The 25,128-nt window shown below is 41.4% G+C and overlaps 1 protein-coding gene across 3 annotated transcripts in view; it reads right to left on the bottom strand.

Moving 5' to 3' along the window:
- The window catches only part of Chst9 (carbohydrate sulfotransferase 9), a 253,342-nt gene that overhangs the window by 143,007 nt on the left and 85,207 nt on the right, over nucleotides 1-25,128 (bottom strand). Inside the window, exon 1 of one of the 3 annotated variants that reach the window (XM_075969259.1) lies at nucleotides 6,269-6,367. The exons of the other annotated variants lie outside the window; for them this stretch is intronic. The gene's annotated coding sequence lies outside the window, so the exon portion shown is untranslated. Of the gene's footprint in view, nucleotides 1-6,268; nucleotides 6,368-25,128 lie in introns of those variants that run through there. 3 annotated transcript variants of the gene reach the window in all.

The following is a 25,128-nucleotide window of genomic DNA, read 5'->3' as shown; positions in this document are numbered from 1 at the left end:
GTAGGGAGAAGAACAGAGAAAAATGTGGATATCAATAAAAATCAATAAAAAAGACCACTAGAAGATCTACCATAGGAAACAACCATTAGATTCTATTTTAGTTGTATATACACTGCTCTTAAATTTACAAAGATAAAGTACATAAGACAAATTATATTGAGAAAGGGAAACTAGGCTTGCATGCTTGCAAGGAGACAACCCACTGACTTTTTGGTCTCTTTGTCTTGTGCTGAGTGGATGATCTTTTCTTATGTTCTCTCATTGTTTGTTTTCAGAGCAAAAAATTCGTCTGCAATCTACATCTCAGACCCAAAGTCTACCTAGGTTTCAAGTCAAGTGGAAACCTCAGCCTGTGGCTTCTGCTGTAGCATAACCCAAGTCCACAGTGATGATTATTATAGTCTCCAAAGCCATTGCTTCCTGGCAGGTGGTCCTACTCAGACATCCAACACAAACCTAAGTCGCCCCAGCACCTCTCTCTCCGGAGTCTCTACACTTTTCCTCTATATGGGCTTTCACTTCCCTCCTCTCAAGAGCTTCCATATTTTGCCATTTCTACTTCCTGGAATGCTGTGCTTTACAATTCCTGCTTTCAGAGTCTTGCTCACCCTTGGAGCCCAGTGCACAATAATAGTCCTGTGAGGATGAGGTCAGTCATCTGAGGCCCTTTTCTCGTGCACCCCTAGCTCTTCATTTATAGCACAGGCTCTAACTCAGGGCGTGGCTGATGCTCAGATACAGTGAGTCCTCTGACTCTGCCTTAAACACTGGCACTTTGGATGGCACTGGCAGCCAGAGGGCCCCAGAAGATCTCACCCATCCAGAAACATGAAAAAGCATGAAGCTGGTTTTAGTGCCTCTCAGCTTTAGCAAACGCACCATCAGAATATAGCTCTTAGCAGGTATTTATATTATAACTGACAGCCTAGAAAACTATTATATTAGAAAAGTGGGTGATAAAATAACAGAGAGGCTTTCAGAATAACGAGCAGGCATCCTGTCCTAGTTAGGCTTTATTTGATCACAGTCTGGTTTAAAAGCAGCAGACTGTGCTTTGCATCTTATTTCTATGTAAACCGAGATGCCGTTTTCCACCTGTGAGGAATAAAAATGGATCATCAGCTCATAAAAATTGAATTTGCAGGGTAAAACTTTTCTCTTATATGAGAAAATGTACTTAATTGAACAATAAAATTTGAATTTGGTGTGTGTGTGGGTGAGACAAAGTTTCTCTGTAGCTTTGGAGCCTATCCTGGAACTAGCTCTTGTGGACCAGAATGACCTCAAACTCAGAGATCTGCCTGCCTGCCTCGGCATCCCTAGTGCTGGGATTAAAGGTGCGAGCCACCACCGCCCAGCTGAAAATTTGAAAACTTATGACTATTAATGTACATTGATCTTTGTCGCCGTTCAAAGCCTTTGTGTTTGTTTTGTTGCACAGAGAAACATCAACTATACATCAATTTATAGTATATATTCAGGGCTTCGATATAGATGCCTTTTAATCACAGTTGCTTGTTGTGATCTGCTAGGGCCACAGGCACATAACCAGCACTTCCAGAGTGTGTCAGCAGTAACGAATAGGGTCACTAAATGTCCCAACTCTGTGATTCTCATCACTCCTGAGGAAAAGGAAATTATTTGCATATGTTTTTTGGATCACATATATGCACACACAAGCACACATACGTTCTCTAGAGATGTGTGTATTTAGGGGACAGTGTGCCCATGTATGCTGTAATTTCATGCTTAGATGTACTCTCCTCTCTAAAATGTGTTCTCTCTCCTACCTGCTTCCGTCTGCGTATAATAAAGTCTGTCATGGAATCTTATCAACCTTCCCTCACAGTGCGACCAATTTCTCAGGAGCCAGTTCGGAGTTCGCCTTTACTCTAAGGCATTTTATCTGCCCTGCTCTGAGAGGAATTATTAATCACATCCGGTTGCTAGGATACCTGAGAATGTTCATTTATGTCTGATGTTTCTTTGGCAAAATGCACTATGAGGAAAGCATAGGCTCGTGACAAGGAAAATTACTGTGTTCATGCTACTTCTTTAACAAAAGGTGTGTGTGTGTGTGTGTGTGTGTGTGTGTGGTTGTGTGTGTGTGTGTGTGTATGGGGGGGTTAATATTCTCCAGATAATAAAATGCTAATTCCTGGTGCTTGGAATGGCAATTATGCTTCACCAAGACAATAATGGGAAAATGGCAATATTTTTGTAGAATCTGTTATCTTTGTATATGTCTGCATTCAGAAGAAGTTAAAGGAAGTGGGATTTAAATCCCACTTATCTCCTATGGGTTTGGGGAGGAAGCTGTCTGAGATGACTTACTTCAAATGCCTAGACTCATTGCCAGTGTGAGTAGGTTAAAATGCTAGCTGGTTTATAAGAAACAGGCCCAAAGCCCCGGTCCCCACATTGTCTTAACTGTTGTACTGCCATATTTACAAGAAAACTCACCCTCAGAGCATGGATTTGAATCAGAGTTCAAAACAGTATATCAATGTTTTAAAATATTGCAAAATTATTTCTGTGTTGACTGTCAGTGTATGAAAATTTCTTAAGCTCGAGATTTCCTTAGTCTCCTCCTGCAGGAAACATCATGGCTTAGCAGTGGGAATAGGAAACAGTAAGGCTTAGGAGAAGAAAAGTGGACTTTGGGGTTGTATAACTGACTTACATCTTAACTGTGTCTTCCTGGGAACTCTGCAGCACTGAGGAGAGAGCACAGCAAGTCTTTTTACATTCTCTCTCTCTCTCTCTCTCTCTCTCTCTCTCTCTCTCTCTCTCTCTCTCTCTCTCTCATATACATTTAAGGGTGTGCATATGGACAACATTTATTTACTATCTAATCATCATTCATTTTTCTCACTCTGATTTTTCATCTGAAAAACGATCTAGGTCTGGAGATGTAGTTGTGTAGGCAGAGTTCTTGCCTAGTATACACGAAGGTCTGGGTTTCATCCTCAACAATGCACAGTCCGGGCAGGGAGGCTCTCCTCTGCAATCCTAGAACTTGGGAACTCAGGCTGGAAAATCACAAGTTCAAGTTCTTTCTTGGCAACATAAAAAGTTTGAAAGGGCAGCTTGGGATATGTGAGACCTTCACCCAAAACAAAAACACAATATCCACAAAGAGGTGGGACTTTGTTTCATTCCTGTTTCTAAGTGATCACACTATAGGGTTTTTGTTATAGTCATATTAAAAATAGCCGTTAGGGTTTTGAATCAGTGACCATGCACCTGTCATTGTTGTCAGCATGTTAAATGGATTTGTTAATTTTATCCTTAGTATTATGAGACTTACAGACATTGTAACTGTTTCCAGGATAAAAACAAATCTGAGTCACGAAGAGGTTTAACTTGGCTAAACCACCACACAACTAAAGTCACATAAATAAGACGGGGACAAAATACAGTTGGGGTGAGGCAGTCTGAAGAAGTAAGGGTTGAAATAGTCTCAAGCCATACAAGATCAGTCTTGAGGGTTATCTGCATGAATCTCCCACCCCCTCTTTTTGAACCGCTGCAATGTATTAACAACGCACTGTTTGGGGGACGAATGGACTGTTTATTTTACTGTCATATGCCTAAGCATGATGCTTCAGGAGCACAACCTCATAAAGGAACTTTAGATTCTGGAGTGCTGGATGTGATTTAGTGTCTACTGAGTAGCTACAATGGGTTATGTTGGTGAAACATTAACCTTTAAATATAACTAGTTTAATCTTCCCAATAACACATTGGGTGGATTGTTATCTCCCTTTTCCTGTGTTGAAAATGGGTTCTGAATCTTTTTGAAACATGTACAAGGTTCAATTTAGTGGATGGCAGCATTGAAATATGAGTCCCGTGATTTTCTCTCTTGCTTGAATTTACTATTCATGGTGACCAAGATAATCTTTTAGAGCAGTGAGGAGCTTGGCCCTGTGGCTCAACCACATAGTCCTCATTAGATGTTGGACACGTCACTTAATTTCCTCTAGGTTAGAATGTGTCCTTTTAGAACCAGGGGTAAAACGAGTACCTACATCATAGGATCATTGTAAGGGCAGAGTCCTAAGTGCACTGCATAGCGAACTGCATAGCGAAGTTGATAATGCTCTGTCCCTGGGCTGTGGAGAACAGTGTATCTGTAAGAGTTCCTCTGCACAGGCAATCCATGCCAAGTACTATCGAGTAACAGATGATTCTTGTCATAGTCAAAGCCAGTGGCTTTATCTAGTACAAGTAAAGTTTAGTCTTTGAAAGTTTCTGCCTTGCTTCCTTCATGTTCCTTAGAGAAAAGAGGCTTTCTGTTTTAGTTAATTACTTGGCTATTTTCATGCCTTACCTTCTAAATACACGTTGGTTTGTTGAAATGTTTTTAACTGTCCTGAGTTACTTTGGGTATAGTGGTGCATGCCAATAACCCCAGCACATGGGAGGCTGAGCAGGGAGGACTGACCCCAGCATGTGGGAGGCTGAGTGGGGAGGATTGAGAGTTTGAGGTCAACCACTAAGGTGTCAGTGATTGCTTACCCTGAAAGTTGGTGACTTAAGTTTGATCCCCCAATCCACAGACAGCTGGACAGAGTCACCATTCCTACCAAGTCACCCTCTGACTTCCATGTGTCTGCTGGTATCTACAGTCACATTCACATAATAGTAAGAAATAAACACTAAAAAACCAAACACCAATTATAAACTACTTTAAGATTCAGGATTTATTTTTTTAATTTTTTCAGCAAATAGTTTTTTGTTTTCTAATTTTTCAGTTTAAAATATTGTTTTCATTCTATGTACTCATTGTATATAGTACTATTTTATACATGGCCCTTTTCATATTTGCATATCTTGTGTATTGTATAACAAGCATATCTTGTGTGTTGTGCATATTTGCACTCCCAGATAGCTTCCTTCTCAAAATTTAACTTCTTGCTGAATTTGCAGCCAGGGTGTCACTTTTTGATGTGGGAGTGTCTATCAATCTGTTGATTTCATTGGTTAAGCAATAAAGAAACTGTTTGGCCCTCATAGGTTAAAACATAGGTGGGAGGAGTAAACAAAACAGAATGCTGGGAGGAAGAGGAAGTGAGCTCAGAGAGATGCCATGCTCCCTGCTCCCGGGCAGACACACACGATGAAGCTCCGACCCAGGATGGATGTAGGCTAGTGGGGTGCCGGGGACTCAGCCCGCCCCGCTCCTATTACAACAACTTTGTAGCCCAGTATGGACTGCGACTCACAATGCAGGCTAAGCCGGGCTCTGGTTGAGCAGCCCTGCTCAGCCACTCGTGTGCTGATGCTGTGAAGCAGATACTCCAGGTAAGCATCCTCATCTCTGTGAGTCACCACAGTAAATCTCATCTGGAGCGGGTGACAGGTGTGGAGCTCTCGGCAATAGGTTGTGCTGCAGAGGCAAAGTGAGATCCGCTTAGAGGACCCCACCCTATGGCATAAACGAATGAGTGACCTTGAACATTCAACTCTCTCTCCATTCAGATAGGTAATAACTCAAAAGAAACTGTTCTCACAAGGATATGTAATCTTTTAAGCAATACATTGCAAGGGTAGGAACAGAGATCCTTAACTAGGCCAATTTAAATGCAGTTGGTCCAAAAGTATTTAGGTAATGTCAGCAATTGCAGCGCTTCTGTTCAGTGAATAGGACCAAGGGGCCAAGGACTTTGTTTTAGCATTTATGCCCGGATTCGTGTTGCTGTTGGGATGGCCCTGGCTTCAACAAACACTGATGGTGACACTCTGTATGGTGGCACATCTTCACTGCCCTCCTGCAGCTTTGGATAATCTCCACTTGTTCTGTTGTCTGCCTATTTGGTTAGTTGATACGTTGCTAGGATGCTTTGGCAGAGAGAGTCATTATGGACACATTGAGGGCTGAGAATTCCAGACAGTGTGTACTAAGATAGGAAAACTGGCTCTTCAGAAACATATCGATACAGATAGATCTGGGCCTCTGCGGTTGACCATCTGCGTTGGCAGAGTTGATGCTCCATCTGCACTCCCCAGCCCCGGGCTCTGCCATCCGTCATAGTGTGGAGAAAGAATGAAATACATGAAGGGTTTTTTTTCCTGGTGCTGAATTTTCTGCCAGGAAATAGCAGGATTCTGTATGAGGAACAACCGTTTCAGGTTGTCTTGGAGATCCTCAAGTGCAGAATTTCTTCCCACTTCGATCAACGTGACAAGCACACAATTAATGTGACAAGACACAGTCCCTTTCAGAACCCCCAGCACTGGCCTGGGTAAATCCTCCACTAACCCTTTTGTTATTCAGAATCTCATTCTGAGCTAGTCACTTCTTGGCAGAGAAGGTTTTTTGGAAGACCTTTAGATGTTGAAGTCAGATTGGCAAAAGCAAACACCCAGCCTCTGCCAGGTCTTAAATAACACTGCAAAACGAGAACTCAAGTTTTAATAACACAAATTTCAGCTGCTGACTAAGGCAGAGATGGCGCTTGTGCCTCCCTCTCTGCAATAAACTTGTTTCTACAAAATGCCCCACGAATAATCATTTTTAAAGGACATAGTAGTCCAAATGTCTTTGGAGTGTTCTTTGTATAGAAGAAACAAGAATGAATTCTTTGGTAAAATAAAGATCATTTACAGTAATATATATTTTTTCTTTTCCTCAATAAAATGACTATACATAAAGGGCAGAGTTGAACTTTTTGTCTCTAGTCTGTCCAGGCCTTGTACCTTGTCAAACAATAAACATTGGCATAAATAATTCTTTGCTGAACTCTAGGCTGAGACATTAAGGATCAGGGAACTTTGATTTCCTTCATCTTTGACAGTTTTCCCTGGGAGAAGGAGAACAGAGTAGAAGGAACTGGGCTGTGTTGAGCTCACCACACTATGAAGGGGCTTGAGTTAGCTATGTATGGCTTCCATGTATTGGGTGTTCCCTCCACAGTATATGACTAATGCCATGATATTCCAGTCATTCCAACCCAGGTCCCAACTACACAGACAAGAAAATAGCTGGTGTTTTTTGATGTATTGTCCAAAGGTCTGTGTGAAAGCCTTTCTCTGCACTTGGCACCATTGACCGGAGGTAGAATCTTTAAAAAGGAAGCCCTACTAGGAGGTCTTGAAGGAGACTGTGTGGTACTGAATTATCAGAAGAGGGTGAACGTAAGTCCCTACCCACTCTAAGGTGGTGTGCTAAATTAGACCTATAAATACACTGAACATTTTAGTGTCTAAGCATGCCTTTTAATCATGTAAAAAACAAAGCTTGTTATTTTCAGGAGTGAAGTGAAAGTGCCATCTCTGTAGATTAACATATTTTCATTTTTAAAAGTACTCCAGGGATTCTCGAGATAGTTCAGTCAGTAATGTGCTCACTCCCAGAGCATGGAAACCTGAGTTTGAGCCACTAGAACCCACATAAAAATCTGCATGCAGTGACTCGCATCTACAATACCAGGGTTGGAAGAAACATAGACAGGGGAAGACTGGTGTTTGCTGGCCAGCCCAGCTGAATGCCGGACCCTCTGGCGTCAGCGAGACCCAGTGTCTGAGGACCTGTGTTGAGGAATGACTAAAGAGGACACTTGACATCGACCTCTGTCTTACACATTTCTGTGCATATACATACATACCACACACACACATAATACACATACATACACAAACATATACATGCACATATATACATATGCATACTTACATATACACATATGCACACACACAAACATGCATGTACACATATACATACATGCATACACATATGCCCAAACATGCATACATATATACACATGCATATACATACACAAACATACAATAAACACATACACAATCATACACATACATACATACACACATACACAGAATCATAATAGTAACCCATGTCTAGGTTGTCATTTAGAGCTAGAGTTTGTCAGGTGTTCAAGCCCGTAGAACCATCAACTGAGGTCTACGCTTCAGTCAATAGCATTCAGAAAACTACCATTTGTGGTCAGTATCAGCTGTCCTCCAAAGATCTAACAGCAAAGTTCAGTAACTAATTAAAAAAAACAACACCAAAAGAACTTATTTTTCCTGGGTTGGTTTACTTTTAAAAAATGAATTATTGGAATCTATATTAAATTTGGAGTTTTATTATTAATTACAGGTTAATTTAATGTATGAGAGAACAGGGTTGAGGTGTCCATGCAAAGTCAAAGGCTCTGCTTCTGAAGTCTGAGTTTGCTCATTTTGTGTGTCATTTATCTGGCTAATGGACACACAATCCTACCCAGATTTTCATCTGCAGAGAGCAAGGACATTTGCTTGCCCTTCCTCTCTTCCTCTCAATGGCCGTTTTATTAGCTTGTGGCACAGACTATAGGTGGCCAGAGGTGAGCTTTGTTTTATTCCTTGAGATGTCAAGACAGTTTTTATTCCCACCAGCCCCAGAATTTTGTTTTTTATTTTAAAATAATCTTCACCACACTTGTTTTCCCCTCACATCAAGCTACATCAAAGCTTCGGGTCTCTGTGTTTCAGGTAAGCTCATGTTTAATGGCTGAACAAAGAAAATCAGGAAAGACAGATGAGGTGGGTGGTTATTGAGTTATCGCTCTCAGCCACCGCAGAGCGCTTTGTAATCTTATTTTTTTTTAAAAAAAAAAAAACCAACTGTCCTCTACAAACCTAGGTGACTGCTTTACTAGAAAAACTGCTAATTTTCTAGCCCACTTGATGTATAGATGTGTCTGGCAACACTTTGACAACAGAAAAGAGCAGGAAAACAAACACAGGTTAGTGTTGATTACATGGAAGCTGTGTTCTGAGCCTGCACTGCTGCAGTGACCACAGTCAGGTGCTGGGAAGGCGCGGCTCTTTCTGGGCTGACTGAACTTCTGAAGTGGCTGAAGTAGGCCATCTCTCAGAGACACACGGAGACACCAGCAGGAGGAGAACATATCTGATCTGAATGCCCAAACCCAAAGCTCTACGTTCTGGTAAAAATCTTTCTTTGGTGTTCAGTTAGAGGTGCTGGTTGCAATGACACAGCAGAGGCTACATTGGAAATGCAAGGGGCACTGTGTGCACAGCAGGTGGGTTCAGGGGGACATGGAAGGGGCGATGATGTTTTAGGTTTACCCGCTTTGACAGACACAGCTGGGGGCTCACATTTCACCTGATTCTGTGGTGGTTCCCTACCTGCTCCTTGCATAATAAATGTAACACATATACTCTGTTCAGTTGAGTGGCCTCTCCTCAGTGCAGGGAATATTTGATAGCTATGGCCAGTGTCATGACAGGTAAAATTTCCTGGAGAACTTTACCTAGAGATGGTCCTTGCTAAGAAAATGACACAGATGGGAGCAATTATGCCCCCTGACTATTACTAACACTTTTGACATCTAAATATGTTGCCCGGGACAGCAAACAAAACCTAACTTCTTCCTCGATTGACCCTACTGGATGGTGGTGTCAGCATCCTCTGGATGAGGTCATTTGTCTATCTTACTACCCCAGAATTTCTCTCAAAGGTTTACTCGATCACTTCTTTTTAAATTAACACTTTTAGTTTCTTACACTTGCTAGCATCCTCCAAAGGCCAACTGCAAGGTAATATTTTTCTGTGCTAAATAATTTAAGAGTTGCAGGAATTGTGGCGGCGAGATAACTCTGGGGCAGCGTTTCCGTTTGGGGATCTATCCCACTCTCTTCCAGGCCCATCTTGCTTCACTACACTGTGCACTGTGAAGCTGGATGCCAGAATTCTCTGGCCAGACTGCGTCTGATTTTCAGATAAGTGTCAGATTCGCCCTGCTGCTGTGGTTTTCCTGTGCTGTGAAGGGTGTTCAAAGGCACGTGGGATCAGAAATGTGCACAGTCCAGTCTCTAACACTCCCAAGCAGCCGTTCACAGTGCTGGCTGGGTGGTGATGGGCATCCTGAGAGGAGGGACCACTATCCTGCTTCATTGTCCCAGAAGTTGTCAGGCCGTGTGTCTCATAGCACATACTCCAGGGCAGGCAGTCCCTGGAAGAGTGCACAAAAATGGCCAGCACACTCACAGAAAACTGCTGAACTCTTGCTTTGCTCAGGGAAAGGAGGGGGAAGCATTTTGTTGATTGTTTCAACAGGAGGAAACGGCACTCAGAGGGATTAATTAGTCCAAATTACCTTAGCTTTGAATCCGGGAATTTTTAAAAGTCACAACGTTTAACATAAAATGCTTTCCATATTTTAGTGACATTGGCTGAATTTCTGTACGAAATTGACTTAACCCATCTGCTACTTAACTCTCGGATGGGAAGCTTCAGGGAGCAAACGTTTTTCCTGTTCTCCAAATTTCTCCATCAGACCCCTTATTTCTGTGTGCAGCAACATTTACCCATCAGAGCCTGGCTTCTGTGTCCCCTCCTTTACCTGTCAGAGTCTGGCTTCTGTGTCCCTTCCTTTACCCATCAGAGCCTGGCTTCTGTGTCCCTTCCTTTACCCATCAGAGCCTGGCTTCTGTGTCCCCTCCTTTACCCGTCAGAGTCTGGCTTCTGTGTCCCTTCCTTTACCCGTCAGAGCCTGGCTTCTGTGTGCCCACACAAAGATACCCCCAGAGGACACACAGCCCATGTACCAGTGCTGGACTCTCAGAACTCAGGAAGCAGAGACAGAAGGATCGTTAGCAAGTTCAAGGCTGGCTTAAGCTACACTGTGAGACCTTGTCTCAAAAAGCAAAAAACAACCAAGGGGAGGGGGGACATTGAGCAATATTTGCCTTAGGATGAAAAATAAAATAAACCACATCTATTATAATAAAAATGTAAATAAATGAGTCATTGCTACATTTTTAATTTGGAAAGTTTCTTTTAAAATCATTACTGGTATAAGCAGGGCAGGGCATTTCTTCTCCGAGGAAGACACCATAGGGTATAGACAACCCACTGTTGTTTGAATAAAATGTCTTCTGAAGTTTTATGGAAATGGGTCAATTCTATTCTTTTCCCTTTGTTGTGCAAAAAAAATGTATTTTTTCAAAGAATTATCTGAATTGGCTGCATCCATAGCCTCAATCTGTCAGTTTGATTTTAAACCTCCCAATTCACTATTTGTTATAGATTTTTGGAAAAAATGTTATTTGCATTCATGCATGCTATTTCTTCTTATAATTGAGATTTTATCATCTAGTTGCAGCAATGATATTTAAGTCTTGGTTGGAGTGTTAGGAAGGGGTTAGAAGACAGGAGACTGTGGAGCTTGTCTGCCCCCACTAGAGTGGCGGTGGAGAGAGGAGAGACTAATCTTACACATGTACAACCCGATTGCTGTGCCAAGGTTGCCTAGGAGATCTCTCCCGGAGCCAAGCAGGTCAAGGGGAGATCCTTGGGCCACTGTTTTAAGTTGCACTGTGACGTGGTTAAGCTTTCTAGGTGTGACCATTAACAGGCAGTCTCATCTCATGACACTGGTGGGAGCTCAGGAGAGTGAGCAGGGGAGGTGGGGAAGGTAGTGATGTCACAGGCTGAGCAGATATTAGTAAATTCCCATCGAACGTTTATGAACGTGAGAGAGGCTGTGAGCTCAGCGAGCTGTTGCACTGAGAGAGTGTCCTTCCGCTGGTTAGACTCATGCCAGTAAGCCACAGTCAGGTGGCGATACACATTAATGGAGATGGGTTAAACTAATATGTGTGAGTTAGCCAATAAGGGGCTGGAGATAATGGGCCAGGCAGCATTTGAATGAATCCAATTTCTGTGTGGTTATTTCAGGGATTAAGCTAGCCGGGCGGTGGGGCGTGGCCTGCCACTCCTTCTACAACAGCGAGCATTTTCAAGGAGTGGTATGTGACTCATGTTGCTGTGTCCCCGTGTGGACGCCATCATGATTTACATGAGTATCCTATTCGTGTGACTGAGAGCAGTGACCTTTTCTGGTGTGGATGCTGAAAATACTACTTGTTCTTTCAACAAATCCATCAAGGTTCCACTTAACAAAGTCCCAAATCAAGATTTTAAAAATAAATTTATGTATCCAAATGATACCTTCATGGATGACAGAAAGACTCACCTGTAGTGGTAGCTCTTTCTGTCTCTCCTCCCCTCCCCTCTCTTCTCCTCCCCTCCCCTCCCCTCCCTCTCCTCCCCTCCTCTCCCTTCCTCTCCCCTCCCCTTCTCTCCTTCCCCTCTCCTTCTCCCCCATCCCCTCCTCATCTCCCCTCCACATCTCCTCTCCCTTCTCCTCTTCTCCCCCACTCTCCTCTTTTCTCCCCTCCCCTCCCCTCCCTTCATCTCCTATCCTCTTTTCCCTTCTTGGTAATTATTTGCCAGAATCCCCCTTGGCATCACAAAACCGTTGAAGAAGTTCTGAGTGCAGAGGCTAGGAATACTACATGTCCCCTCTCACACTCATCTGCAGACCTGCACCTAGCTCCCCTGCCTGCAGTGAGGCTGGCACTCCATGACACATGCTTCACCCTAAAATGCACACACAAGTTGAAATAGATTGCCAGGAGCTCAGGGAAGGAGGGGAAGAAGCCAGGCCTGCTGGGATATTTGTCATTTCAAGCATTTCAGGCTTCATGTGTCACCTCTTTAGTAGGGAACACAGGGATATGTGGCCCCTGGCAAGATGTTGAGTTTGGGTGCATACAAATAAGAGCTCTGATGTGTAAACTGGAGGGACAGAAAGAACATTAGCTGCCTGGAGCTTTCCTTCCTACAGATAAGTGGCAGAAAATTCTTCCATAAACATCTTAATATTTCATCCTTAAAACTGAATAATATCATATAATGGAGTTAAAATGCACACATAGTAAGTTTGTTGAGTATACGGTAGTTTTCTGTTTAAGAATATCTCACTTTCCAACCACCTTTAGTCTCACTTTCATCTACTGGCAGAGGAATGCAGTGGGATCAGCTTATTTTTTTTTTTACTCTGAGTTATAAATGAGTTACCACAGTTTGGTAATCTTTTATAGCCACTGTGTGGTAAACAGCAATGTTATAAAATTTTGATACCAAAATAAAAACATCCCACGAATACCTGTTTCTTCCAGGTGATTGCCAGAAAAACATCTTTATGGAAAATGGCTTATTAAAATTTTGATGCCTAAAATCCTATTAATGAAAGGCTATTAATGACAGGCTCCTAGTCTAGTAAAGTTGGGAGTGGCTGGGAACGAAGGAAAGGTGGATTTTACATGTTATGAAGTGATGCCAGCTTTAGTTTGTTCATTGCCTTTTTATTTGAGAGATAAAGTTTAGTTAGACGTCATAAAAATGGCAGAGTCACAAACGCTCTGGGAAGGGAGGGACTGGAAAAAGTATACATACAGTGATCAGGAGGAGCCTAAGGAAGAATTCAGTCAATCAGAAATCTTTAAGCATCACAACTTCTCTCGTCATGAAGGTATGGCCAATCTGTGTTATGCTCAACTCTACTGTGTTAAGCTAAAAAATCAATACCAGTCAGTAAGGTGCAGTCACGTTATGTGCAGTCAGGTGCAGTCATGTTATGTGTAGTCAGGTGCAGTCATGTTATGTGCAGTCAGGTGCAGTCATGTTATGTGCAGTCATGTTATGTGCAGTTGGGTCCAGTCATGTTATGTGCAGTCATGTTATGTGCAGTCAGGTGCAGTCACGTTATGTGCAGTCGGGTGCAGTCATGTTATGTGCAGTCGGGTACAGTCATGTTATGTGCAGTTGGGTCCAGTCATGTAATGTGCAGTCATGTTATGTGCATTCAGGTACAATCGTGATATGTGTACTTAGGTGCACTCATGTTATTTGCTGGTGGTAAAATATTGTAATAAATACCTGTGTTTCATTCTAAAAAGGAAAACATGAGAGATGGTCATGAACTTGGCATAGGTGGCTCAGTATGATGGCACATATCCATAATCCAATACTCAGGGGGAAGAGACATGAGAATCATTGCAAGTCCAAGGTTAGCCAGGACTACACAATAATTTCTAGACCTGGGCTACCTATCAAGATTCTATCACAAACAACAAAACAAGAGTGAATTTGTCCTAAACAGACTGCAGAATGCAGGTCTAGAATAAGTTACAAGTCCTCTGGAGTGCTTGTACATAGCTCTGAACTTCACGGTCTTTCAGAACATTAAAATAATGTTTGCCTCAAGGACAGGGAATGACTTTCAAGTCTGGGCACCAGGTTGGACAGACAGAAGGATGCGGCCACAGATATGACTCACTTGCGCATCTTCAATCTTCACTGGTGACCTAATGAGGGAGATGAGCAGAAGGTCTGCCATGCAACCTTCCTCCTCATTGCCTGTGACCTAGACCTTCATCTGTACAAGATGGAAGCAACAGTGTGAAGCTTTTAGGATCAGTATGAATGGGGAAAGAAATGACAACTTTCAAGTTGCAGTAGCATATAAATCAACATGATTTTTTATGTGTATGTATTCATGTGCATGTGTGTATATAATCAGGTGTGCATAAGTGAAGGTTGGATGTAATCTCCAATTGTTCTCGACCCCATTGTTTGGAGCAGCTCACTCACTGAACCTGGTGTTCACCAAATAGACTAGCCACAATGAGGCTCCTGTCTTTGCTTCCCCAGTGCTATAATTATAAACACACAACATGCCAACTCTTCACTTAGATGTTTGGGTTCTGAACTCAGGTCCTTATCCTTGTGCAGCAAACACTATACCATCTCAGTTATTTTTCCACACCCTCACTATGATTCTTATACCTATATGGACAGATGAGCCCTTATATTCTGCATTCATGATTTAAAGAAATACTTTCACAAGTTGCTAATTTTTTACCTGCAATTTTGTATAAATCTATTGGTCTTTTTTACATTAATTATACTTTACTATGGTGCTGCGGAAGGACCTTCTGCTCCTTCAGCCAATAGCTGCTGAAGTACGAGCCCATTGGGCTAAAGGAGTGAAAGGTCCTCCCGCAGCACTATATCAAAAATTATTTTAATTTTTTAAAAATATTCATCTCAATATTTGAAATATAATTGAAGTCATTTTTAAAAGATTAAGTAGGTTTCATTAAACTTTTGTAAATATCATGACTTTCAAGGAATTACCATATTTATTATCTTTGAATATCACTAATAATTATTATTAATAAGGCTTTCAGGGTCTGTATCATGTGAATTATCACTTGATACCTTTCATCTATTTATCTCTCTATCTCTCTATTGGCCCTATCTATCTATCTATCTATCTATCTATCTATCTATCTATCTATCTATCTATCTATCTATCTATCCCCATCTATTTATCTATCTCTCTATTGGCCTTATCTCTATCTATCTATCATCTATCTATCTATCTATCTATCTATCTATCTATCTATCTATCTATCTATCATCTATCTATCTATCTATCTATCTATCTATCTATCTATCTATCTTCTCTCTCTCTCTCTCTCTCTCTCTCTCTCTCTCTCTCTCTCTCTCTCTCTCTCTCTCTCGTGCTTAGGATTGAACCTAGCACCTTTCACATGCCAGACAAATACTTTACCACTGAGTTAAATTCTTAAGTTTTGGTTTTGTGAGATAAGGTCATGCTATGTAGCCTTGGCTGACCTGGAACCTCCTGTCTCCACCTTGTGAGTTTTGTGATTGCATGTGTGTCTACACACCTGCATGGATGTTGCTTGTTGTCTCTTTTCATGGTAACCTGGGCTGACACTTCACCACCACAGACAATTTTGAAATGTGTTCAACTCAATTTTGTTTAGAAGTTTAGATATTTGCTTTCTTAGAGAGAACGTCTAGATGAAAACTGACAGCGCATTAAACAACTGGGGGATGGTTTCTGGGTTTGAGGTTATGCCTTTCTAATGTCTTGTGTCAGAAACAACATGGTGCTGTCTGACACTTTCCTTCTCTTTAGAAAGGCGAAAAATGGAAAGAAGGAAAGAACAAAAGTAAAAAATAAAGGGGGGGTGTGTTCTTTTAGCAGAGTAGGGAGATTCACTGATCAAGTCAGTTCTGACAGGGCAACTACTGGAGCCGTTCCCTTCTCGCTTGCCTGTGTCTAAGAAGAAGGGAGCTGCTATGAGTATTGCTGTCAGCGCTGCATCACTCCATGATTCCAGAGGTCACATGACCCTTTGTAAAGGAGGATTTAGACAGAAGAGTTTGGGAATGTTAGATGCAAGATAGTGGATTGACATGCCGGTTGATTTTTCACGAACATCCTCTCTCTAGCCCACGATCATTCCATGGAGTACAGTCTAGGCAAGGGGTACTGAAACTCAGCACAGTTCTTTTCTAATCCAGAGAAAGGAGGCTGCTGCTGCTGCATATTCTATTACTTTGAGGATTTTTTTGAATACTCCATTGTCTTCTCTCCTGTGTGTAGAGACTCATAGATGATCCTCCCTTAACCCCCACTGTTGGCTCCTCTGTCTCCCACAGACTTGTGACCACAGAAGTGGAAATAACATTCAGTTTTCTTTATTTCTTTATATTCTTTATATTTTATATTACTATAGAGTTTAACCTGGAGAAAATAAGGAGATTAAAAAGAGCAGAGTTATGATGAAATTTATTTCCAGTCATTTGTTTCTAAAAATGCTTTGGGCATTCACCAAAGTCATGTTAGGGGCATCATGCAAAAACATTACTTTGACTCACTAACTGTGACCATGAACTTTTTAAAATCCTGGTAGACAGTCTAGTGTTCAAATCGATGATACTACATATGTAAATTAGCATTGTCTCTCCAATGCTTCCTTATCACACTTTCAAAGTCCCCCTTCCCTTTTTGCTCTTCGGTATTCAAAGCAGCTCAGACTCTGGGGATGGACTCAGTCCTCTACACTTTCAGTTGGTCATCAGAGAGGAGATAGCCAAACACACCATCCCACACACTTCATAGACTAGACATTCTTAACTATGAGGCTCCAAATGCAGGGCAGCAAAACCTAAACAGACCTTCAAGGTGGCTGAAATACAGTTTTTCTCTCAGTTATTTATTTTTCATTCTTCTCTCTCTTTCAGGTGTTGCACAATTGTGGATTTTCCCTTGGCTTCTCCTTAAACCTGTTCATCCCTGTTTGCTCCTTCACAGTTGGGAAAGGACAACGGTGAAGAGGGTTTCCATTCAAACTCCTGCCAACCTGTCTACAGCCACTCTGTCACCGAGGGAGACAGACTGCCTCTGAATTTAAGGCTATTCTGTATCCCTGATCCTGTACGCCCATCCCCTCCCCCCACATATTCCATTTTAGGGCACTTTCTATTAGTATCTAACCTGACCATGTCTCTGCTATAGGACAGCAATGCAAAGCAAAGCAAGCTTTCCCTCTGCATCTCATCATAGCAGCTGCCCTCCCTCTTTTGACTCAGTCACAGTCAAGTTTTGGGAGAAACTCCTATTCATGCTCCAAATCTCCAGTTGCTCACATATTCAACCTTCAATCTGTGTCCTCCTGGCCCATCTCACCAGAACTCTCTTCCTGTATAGATCACCCATAATCTCTGGGTGAACTCAAAGGAATGGTTTCCAACATTGTTCTAGCCTAGTCTACTCTTCTCTCGTCTACCCTGCTCTATAAATTTTATGAATATTTCTGGTAAGATGTTTCTTTAATACTTCTCACCTATATATAGTGTTTCCTTTAATTCATGATATCAAGTTTTCTTTGATCTTCTCTCTCTTTAATAAGTCCTTCTCAAGCTTCCCTTATTTCTCTTGTTCATCCTATACATGGTATGTGTATTTTATGCATAATTTTCATAGTCCTGTGCATGCATATGTGTATAAAAGTGTGTGTGTGTGTGTGTGTGTGTGTGTGTGTGTGTGTGTGGTGGTCAGAGGTTTTTCTCTATTGACTTCCTCCTTCCTCATTCTGTCTCTCCCCTCATGAAAACTCTTAGTGAAGCTGTGCTTCACTGATTCGGCTGTCCTGAGAGCTCTGATGACCCACCTGTCTCCCCTCAGAGAGCAGGGGTTACAGATGTGTGCCTTTTGGTTTGGCTTTCTTTCTTCCTTTTCTTCTTTTGTAAGCTATAAAGTATTTTTGTTGCTGTTGTTTAAACTAAAGTTGCTTTTGTGCAATATATTTTGATTATATTCTTTCCCTCTTCCAACTCCTCCCAGGTCCTCCCCATTTCCACTTTCATATTTACCTCCATCTTCATCTTAATGTTCTCTCTATTTCTTTCCATCATCAGCATCATCATCAACAACAACAAAACAAAAACAATTTAATATCGGTGCTGAGGATCTGAACTCAGGTCCTTTTGTTTTCATGACAAGAACCATAATGGCTGAGTTATCTTCCCAGCTGCCCTTGTTTATCCTTTAAATGGCAGGTCTCTTGAGTTTCTTATCCAAGGCCTATTAAATTTTAACTTTCAGTTTCCTGTTGGACTGGGCATACACATTGTTTTTTTGTTTAAGTGTCATTGACTTTCTAAATCCACATCAAAACAACCGGTCCGAGTGACCTACTGCACATCTCTACCCACCTACTCTAAAACATCTAAAATTCAACACAATCCTATAGTACCTCTCTCTTAGTAAATAAGAACAGTAACTGCAGTTTCCTCAGGGGAAAAAGGAGGGAGTTGAGATTGGTTCCAGTGTCTCATTGGGGTTCTTTGAGGAGAAAACTTTATTTATATGCCTGAAAACATATTTATTTTTCCTTACCTCTACAATGATATTTTAGTAAGATATAGCTATTTTTCCAAATACTTTGAAGACATTAATTCATTGTCTTCTACCAGAGCTGAAGACATATGCTGTCAGTTTAAATAAGTCCTTTTACCTCTGGGAGTCATTAAATCTTTGTTCATAGCATTCTGTGAAGTTGTACAATTGCACAATTTCTCAGAGTGAGGCCATGTCTCTCCTGTTTGGTATTTTATGTGTTATTCTCTTAGAATTGTTAACTCTGAAAACTCACAGTAATGTCTATTTTGAACACTTTCTTTGTTCTTCCTGTAGCTTCTACCATACACGTTAGACTTCTTTGTCTTTTTAAGTGGATTAACTCAGTATTATCTTTATCTTTCCTCTGCTTTGTTTTCTTGTATTTGTTAAAATATGCTTTCTAAACTTATAATCAAAGGTCTTTTATTAGTTGTTGGTAAGTTCATTTATTAAGATAACTTTAATGGAGTGCCATTTGACTTCTATTTACAAATCCATGTTCTTTTTCTCATACCTTCTCTCTGTTTTTCCTTATAACTTTTAACTCTTTGTTAATTTCTATGACATGCATGAAATCTGTTCATGTTTGGGATCATTATTGTGTCCAGATCTGGGAAAATCCTGCCCCCGGCTTGCTGTGAGCTGATTTCTATGCAGGCAGTTCACATGTGATTTCAAACCACTGGCTACCTCTCAGCTTCATTGGGCGCCTCTCTGCAGCCCCCACCACAAGTTAGGTTTGAGGTCTCTTCTTGCTTTGGGACAGGAGTCAGTTGCATATATCAAACTGTACCAGTGTGGCTCTCTGCTTTCATGAAGTTTTTCTGTGTATGCAGGCATGCACAGTGTGTATGTGTAATATGTTTTCACATGTGAGTGTGTGTAAGTGCACCTGAGTATATACTGTAGAGACATGGACATGTGTTTGCAGGCTAGAAGTCCATCATGTATATATTCCTCAATCTTCTCATCTGTTCCCTTTCCACACAGGGTGTCTCACTGAAGCAGAAGCTTGTCAGTTTGGATAGATGGGCTGGCAAGCAAACCCCAAGGACCTTCCTGCTCTTCCTCATCTGTGGGATCCCACATATATCATAGGAAATGGCAGGTCCTCATGCTTCATATCAAGGACTTTACCAACTGGGCCATCTCTGCAGCCCACAATTCAAGTTTCTTTTAGGTGACTTTTGTTCTGGTGCCTTGTGGTTTGCTGGTTCATGCCATGTGACTGCTTCTTTGAGGGGACAGTAGCAAGTTTTTCTCTTGGCTCCTTTACTACATTGCTGTTGATTTGTTACTGCTGCATGGAAGGGGCCTGTGGCCTAAGTTTCTTTATGTGTAATGTAATAAAGAGTGTTATCAGTGTCAGCTGCTTATCTTTATTTTAAAATATATTTATATATTTTTGTGCGTACTCATGTAATTGTCCATGCACTGTGTATGTATGGGAGCTTTTGGAGGTCAGAAGAGGGTTCAGGTTCTCTGCTACTGACCTTACAGAAGGTTGTGCATTGTTGGGCCCTAACATCTTCCTTGAGGGAGGAGGTGAAGAGGCACAGTGTGCTGTGTGCCACCATGAGTGGTGGAGGTGAGGGAGGGTATGGTGTCCACTGTAGGAATGCTACAGGTGTTTATTGGTCACCATCACCATGTGGGGTGGAGGTGAGAGAGGGTATGGTGTCAACTGTACTGATGTTACAGGTGTTTATGGGTCACCTTCACCGTGTGGGGGGAGGTGAGAGAGGGTATGGTGCCCACTATACTGATGTTACAAGTGTTTATGGGTCACCATCACCATGTGGGATGGAGGTGAGAAGAGAGCATGCGGTCTCTGGTACTGACATTACAGATGGTTGTGGGCCACCATGAGAGTTATGAGAATGGATAACTTGTCAACAGCACTTGCTGAGATATCTTCCCATCACATTTCTTCCTTTTAATGTCTATGCTTTTCTGACACATGAAAGTTTCCTGTTGCTATTTTTGTGGTGAGCTGAAGCCTTCTTTGTAAATTGTGCATCAGGAGTGGAGGATGCCATGCTTTCTCGTCTCCCCGCTTCTCAGAGTGATTAGCAATCCATGCTCACTCCTATTTTTGCTCTCTAAATTCTTGACATGAGGGACAGTCTACATGTACTGTGATGTGGAGGAAAAATAGTGAGTGAGTACACCATGGAGTTGGTCCTCTCAGCTACAGTGCTTTCTGAGCCAGTTTTCATGGCATTCCACAGTGGAGGCTGTTGCTCTCTTTGGGATGAATGGCACAGCTGTGGTCTTGGGAAATAGTTTCTTTCCTCCCCTTTTCTGCATGGATATGTCCATGAGAGAAATGTAAGCACTTCTAAAGATTTCTTTTATAAGCTTTCAATGTGAAAAAAATGAGAAAATAAATGACTTTAATAAAATCAAAGTAATAGAAAAAAATTTGAAAAGCCAATATTCTTCCTACATCCCTATTAAATACAAAATCAATACTCCTTCTTGACAAGAATGGAGTTCTGGAAGATTATAGATGTCAAACACTATCCAGATAGCACAATAAGTCTGCTAAAGCTATGGGCCACACACTGCAGAAATCACAGGAGTTGTGTGACATCTGACTCTCAATTCCAAGTTCCCACTGTACTAATTCCTTGTGATGTTTTCCCATGTGAGCATAAAAACAGATTCAAAATAAACAGCTATAGGAACAATGTATTAGCTTCTGGAGTACATAGAGGTTAGAACCTTTAACTTATTATCAGACCTTCACAATAGTTATTTAATACATTTTTGATAGGATTTCTGCCTAAAGCATCCTCCTCTACCCATGATGGGCATCTGGAGAGTTAATTTCAGAAGATATCAGGATAGTGTTCACTTATGTATAAATCAAATGATGAAAGGTATCTTAAATTATATTTAAAGCTCTCTGGTAGTTACAATCTTCTAAGTTTAATAATTAAAACTGATCTTAATAAATTTAATTTTCAGCAGTGCCCCAGCTAGTGTGCTGGGCTCAGTTCAGCTCTGGGGACTCAGCACCTGATACTCTGCTCTTACAGTCTAACAGGGGACACTCCTTTCCCTTTTAGGTATATAGGCTCAGTATATCCAACTAATCCCCTTTCCAGGCAAATGTCTGCACAGATATTTCCATCATCTCCTGAATAAATGTCAGACTCTTTAATCTGCATGTCAAGACTTATGACCACGAAAGGCTGAAGTTTGTGATTCTAGAGTTCATATGACTTCATTCATTCTTTCATTCAAACACTTACTTAATGAGATTTTCATTTTGTTTTAGTGTTTAAGTGAGATTCACTTAAAGTATGTGACAGTTACTGTCTTGGAAAAGCAGCAAGGGCTTTGCAAACTCATCCTGTATGAGAGGTGAGCTGAGTCATTTGCTGATCCTCGAGCATTCTTTCTGCTACCCCTGTTTTGCTGAATGTCATTAGTACAGTGGCTACACGTTCCCACCACTCTTCACACCTTTGCCTTGTTTTGTGTTGTCAGGAATCAGAATTCCCAGGGTTGCTGGTACTCTTTAATAGGCTTGACGAGTGACAGGCACCAAGGAAAACTTGGAAGATAAATGAAGAGATGTAGACTATTGAGCATTGCCAACCCCAGGGTCCTATGGGAAAATCATGTATCTGGTAGTCAGTACCTTCTTCCATGCTCTACTCTCTGCTTTCTAGCCCCTGCTAAATGGTCTGGATTCTGAACTGCATTTACTCTATCTCTTCCCTGTCCTTCTAACCCTAGTGTTGGCCATGCCTTCCTTTGCTATCTAGTCTTGTGAATGCTTTTGTACTCTTAGGCTCCTCAACCCTCCCAGTGCAGCGGAGAGTAGCTTTCTTTTTCAGACTGGATCTTGTTCTGAAACAGCCTTTTCTCTTTTAGTCCTCTATCATTGAAATGTATCTGTATTTCATGCTCCCTTCAGGGTCCAAGTCCAGTCCAACTTATAAATTATTTCCAAGGCTCCATCCCTAGCTGTAGCTTCCCACCCCGAACTGTAAAACTGAAAATGATCTTGGCTTAACCTTAGAAATTCCCTGATGTTTTGCTTATAATTATCTTGTGACACTTGAAACATTCCAACCCACTTGGCAAATACTCAATGGCTTTCACACCCCCGAGCACAGCAACACACTGTAGAGTGAGTCATGGTATTTGGAGTGCGACATTTTTCCCTGGAAATGCTTCATGCAAAACACATGCTCAATGAATATATTCTTGCATTGCATAAAATATGGAGCCAGAGAGTAGATACCATTATGGTTCTAATTTTAAATTCATTATTACTTCTGTAGAAGTTATTGAAATATCTGAATTATTCTAACTAAAATATTTTATTTAGTCTTCATATTTACATGTATTTTATTTCAATCACAATCACATTTACCTTCCACTCATCCAACTCCTTCCAGATCTGTAATTCTTGTACTCCTCTAAACTTCATGTCCTCTTTTATTTTTTAAATGCCCATTAGGTTTGATAAGTGCTGCCGGTATACACATGGGTGTGAGGTATTCTCTGGAACATGGTTAACCTACCAGGACCACACTAACTGTCCTAAAGAAAGCTGATTGTCTCTTCTCTATGGACCATCAACTGACAGCTCTTCATCTACGGAAGGAGCTTAAATGGTCCTTCCCCATTCAGTTTGCATTATTCTTATAAGCACAACACTGAGGAATAAATTTCTAAGACAAATGAACTGCACTGTGTGTGTGTGTGTGTGTGTGTGTGTGTGTGTGTGTGACAAGACTGTCAGAAGAGATCCAAATAATGAGCAAACACTAATACAATAACCAAAGCCCCAGAGGCTCATATTTTCAGAACTCTAAGATTCTATTAGTTATAGACATTCTCACAATGAATTAGTGTAAATAGTCTCTCCATTTGTCCTTGCTACAGTACACACACATCAATACATGACATATTTTATTATTGTTTCCCCTTCTACACATGTGCAGTTATTCTACTCCTACTTAGCAGTATGTAAATTTGTGGCTGTCAGGATGAATGTAGACTCAATAGCTATTTCTATACAGCCCTGTATGAAGATTGTTCTTTGATTGACCTACAGCTGGGTTTTTGAGAGACACTGATTGTTTGCAACTAGAGCTCTTAAACTAATAGCAATTGTGAAGATTTTGCTCAGGGGATAAAAGAAACCTTTCCATTGTGAATTTCTATGTGCCAAGCAAGCTTCTCTCCCTGTGACTGCCACTTCCCAGCAGGTACCAGTGAAATGCTGTAGGAAGCCAGGCTGTCTTACGTCAATGACGCCTTCCTTCTGCCATCCTTGTGAGCGACTCCCTCACTTTGGGATCATGAGCAGCCACACTTGCCAACAACTTACTGATTTGCTCATTCAAGTAGTCTTATGATAGACACAGATGGGAGACTTCAAACATTAAAAACTTCTTGGCAATGTTCACAGTGCAGCTAAGATAACTGAAGTTGACAAGTGAGCATATAGCATGCCAGCAGTTGACAGGAAGGCTGAAGGCCCATATGTGTGATTTAAAGCATTAGCATACACACACACACACACACACACACACACACACACACACACACTCACAGACATATTATCCTGCTTGTCAAAAATTCAGCTTTAGTTGGACAAAACCAAAATAAATAAATAAATAAGATCGATCCAGGAGGTTGGGTTAGCTCTACTTAGCGGAGAAGACAGTCTCCATCCTAACACATACAAAGGCTGCACCACTCAAACTCAAGCTTTGGCAGAAGGCTCTGCTCTACCCTGTGACCTTAAACGAAAGGGTAGAATTAGGAGGTAGACACTTTCTCTAGAGGTCCATTTCTTAATGTGTGTTTGTAACTCACAATATATAACAGCAGCATCTCCACCTAGGAGCCAAGAAGAAGTGAACTCCAGGCAGCGCTCCAAGATCTACGGAAAAGGAATCTGCCTGAGAAACATTTAACCAGTATTCTTGCCCACTGAGGACTGAGATGTTTTGGCCTAAGTCACCAGATGGCTTACTTTGGTATAGTACCTGTGTTTTCTCTCATTGACAATAAGAACTTTTTTCTCATTGATGAATATATACCTGGAAAAGAAGACAGAGTTTGCATTGATCTGTTTCACAATGTGAGAATTTCAACAAGGAAGTAGGTATACAAGGCCATAGCATGGTGCTTAAAGTGCTTGTTAGATCTGACTATGGATATCCAACCAGATTTTAGAACCAGTTGAGAAATTTTTCCAAACCTCAGAAGAATAGCACAGTATAAGAGTGATGTTGACATCAGAGTGACAGTTTAGCCTAATATGTGGATAATACCTGGGTGATAAGCAGGGTTAGTCCAGGGTTGGAATGACAAATTGATAACCCCAAGAGTGAAGAATCCATTGTGTAAAACAGTATGACATGCCATGGAGGCAGCACAGAGAATATGGAGTCGGGAATAGAAGCACAGACAGGAAGACTCCCATCATACCTGGGGGTAGGACGCACTCAGTGACTGAAGCTGCAAGGGCTCAGTAGGAATGAGAGTC

Source organism: Microtus pennsylvanicus, chromosome 4, assembly GCF_037038515.1.
Source record: "Microtus pennsylvanicus isolate mMicPen1 chromosome 4, mMicPen1.hap1, whole genome shotgun sequence".
Classification (NCBI taxonomy): domain Eukaryota; kingdom Metazoa; phylum Chordata; class Mammalia; order Rodentia; family Cricetidae; genus Microtus; species Microtus pennsylvanicus.
The sequence above is the reverse complement of the archived record's forward strand: the minus strand, read 5'-3'. Positions and strand labels throughout refer to the sequence as shown.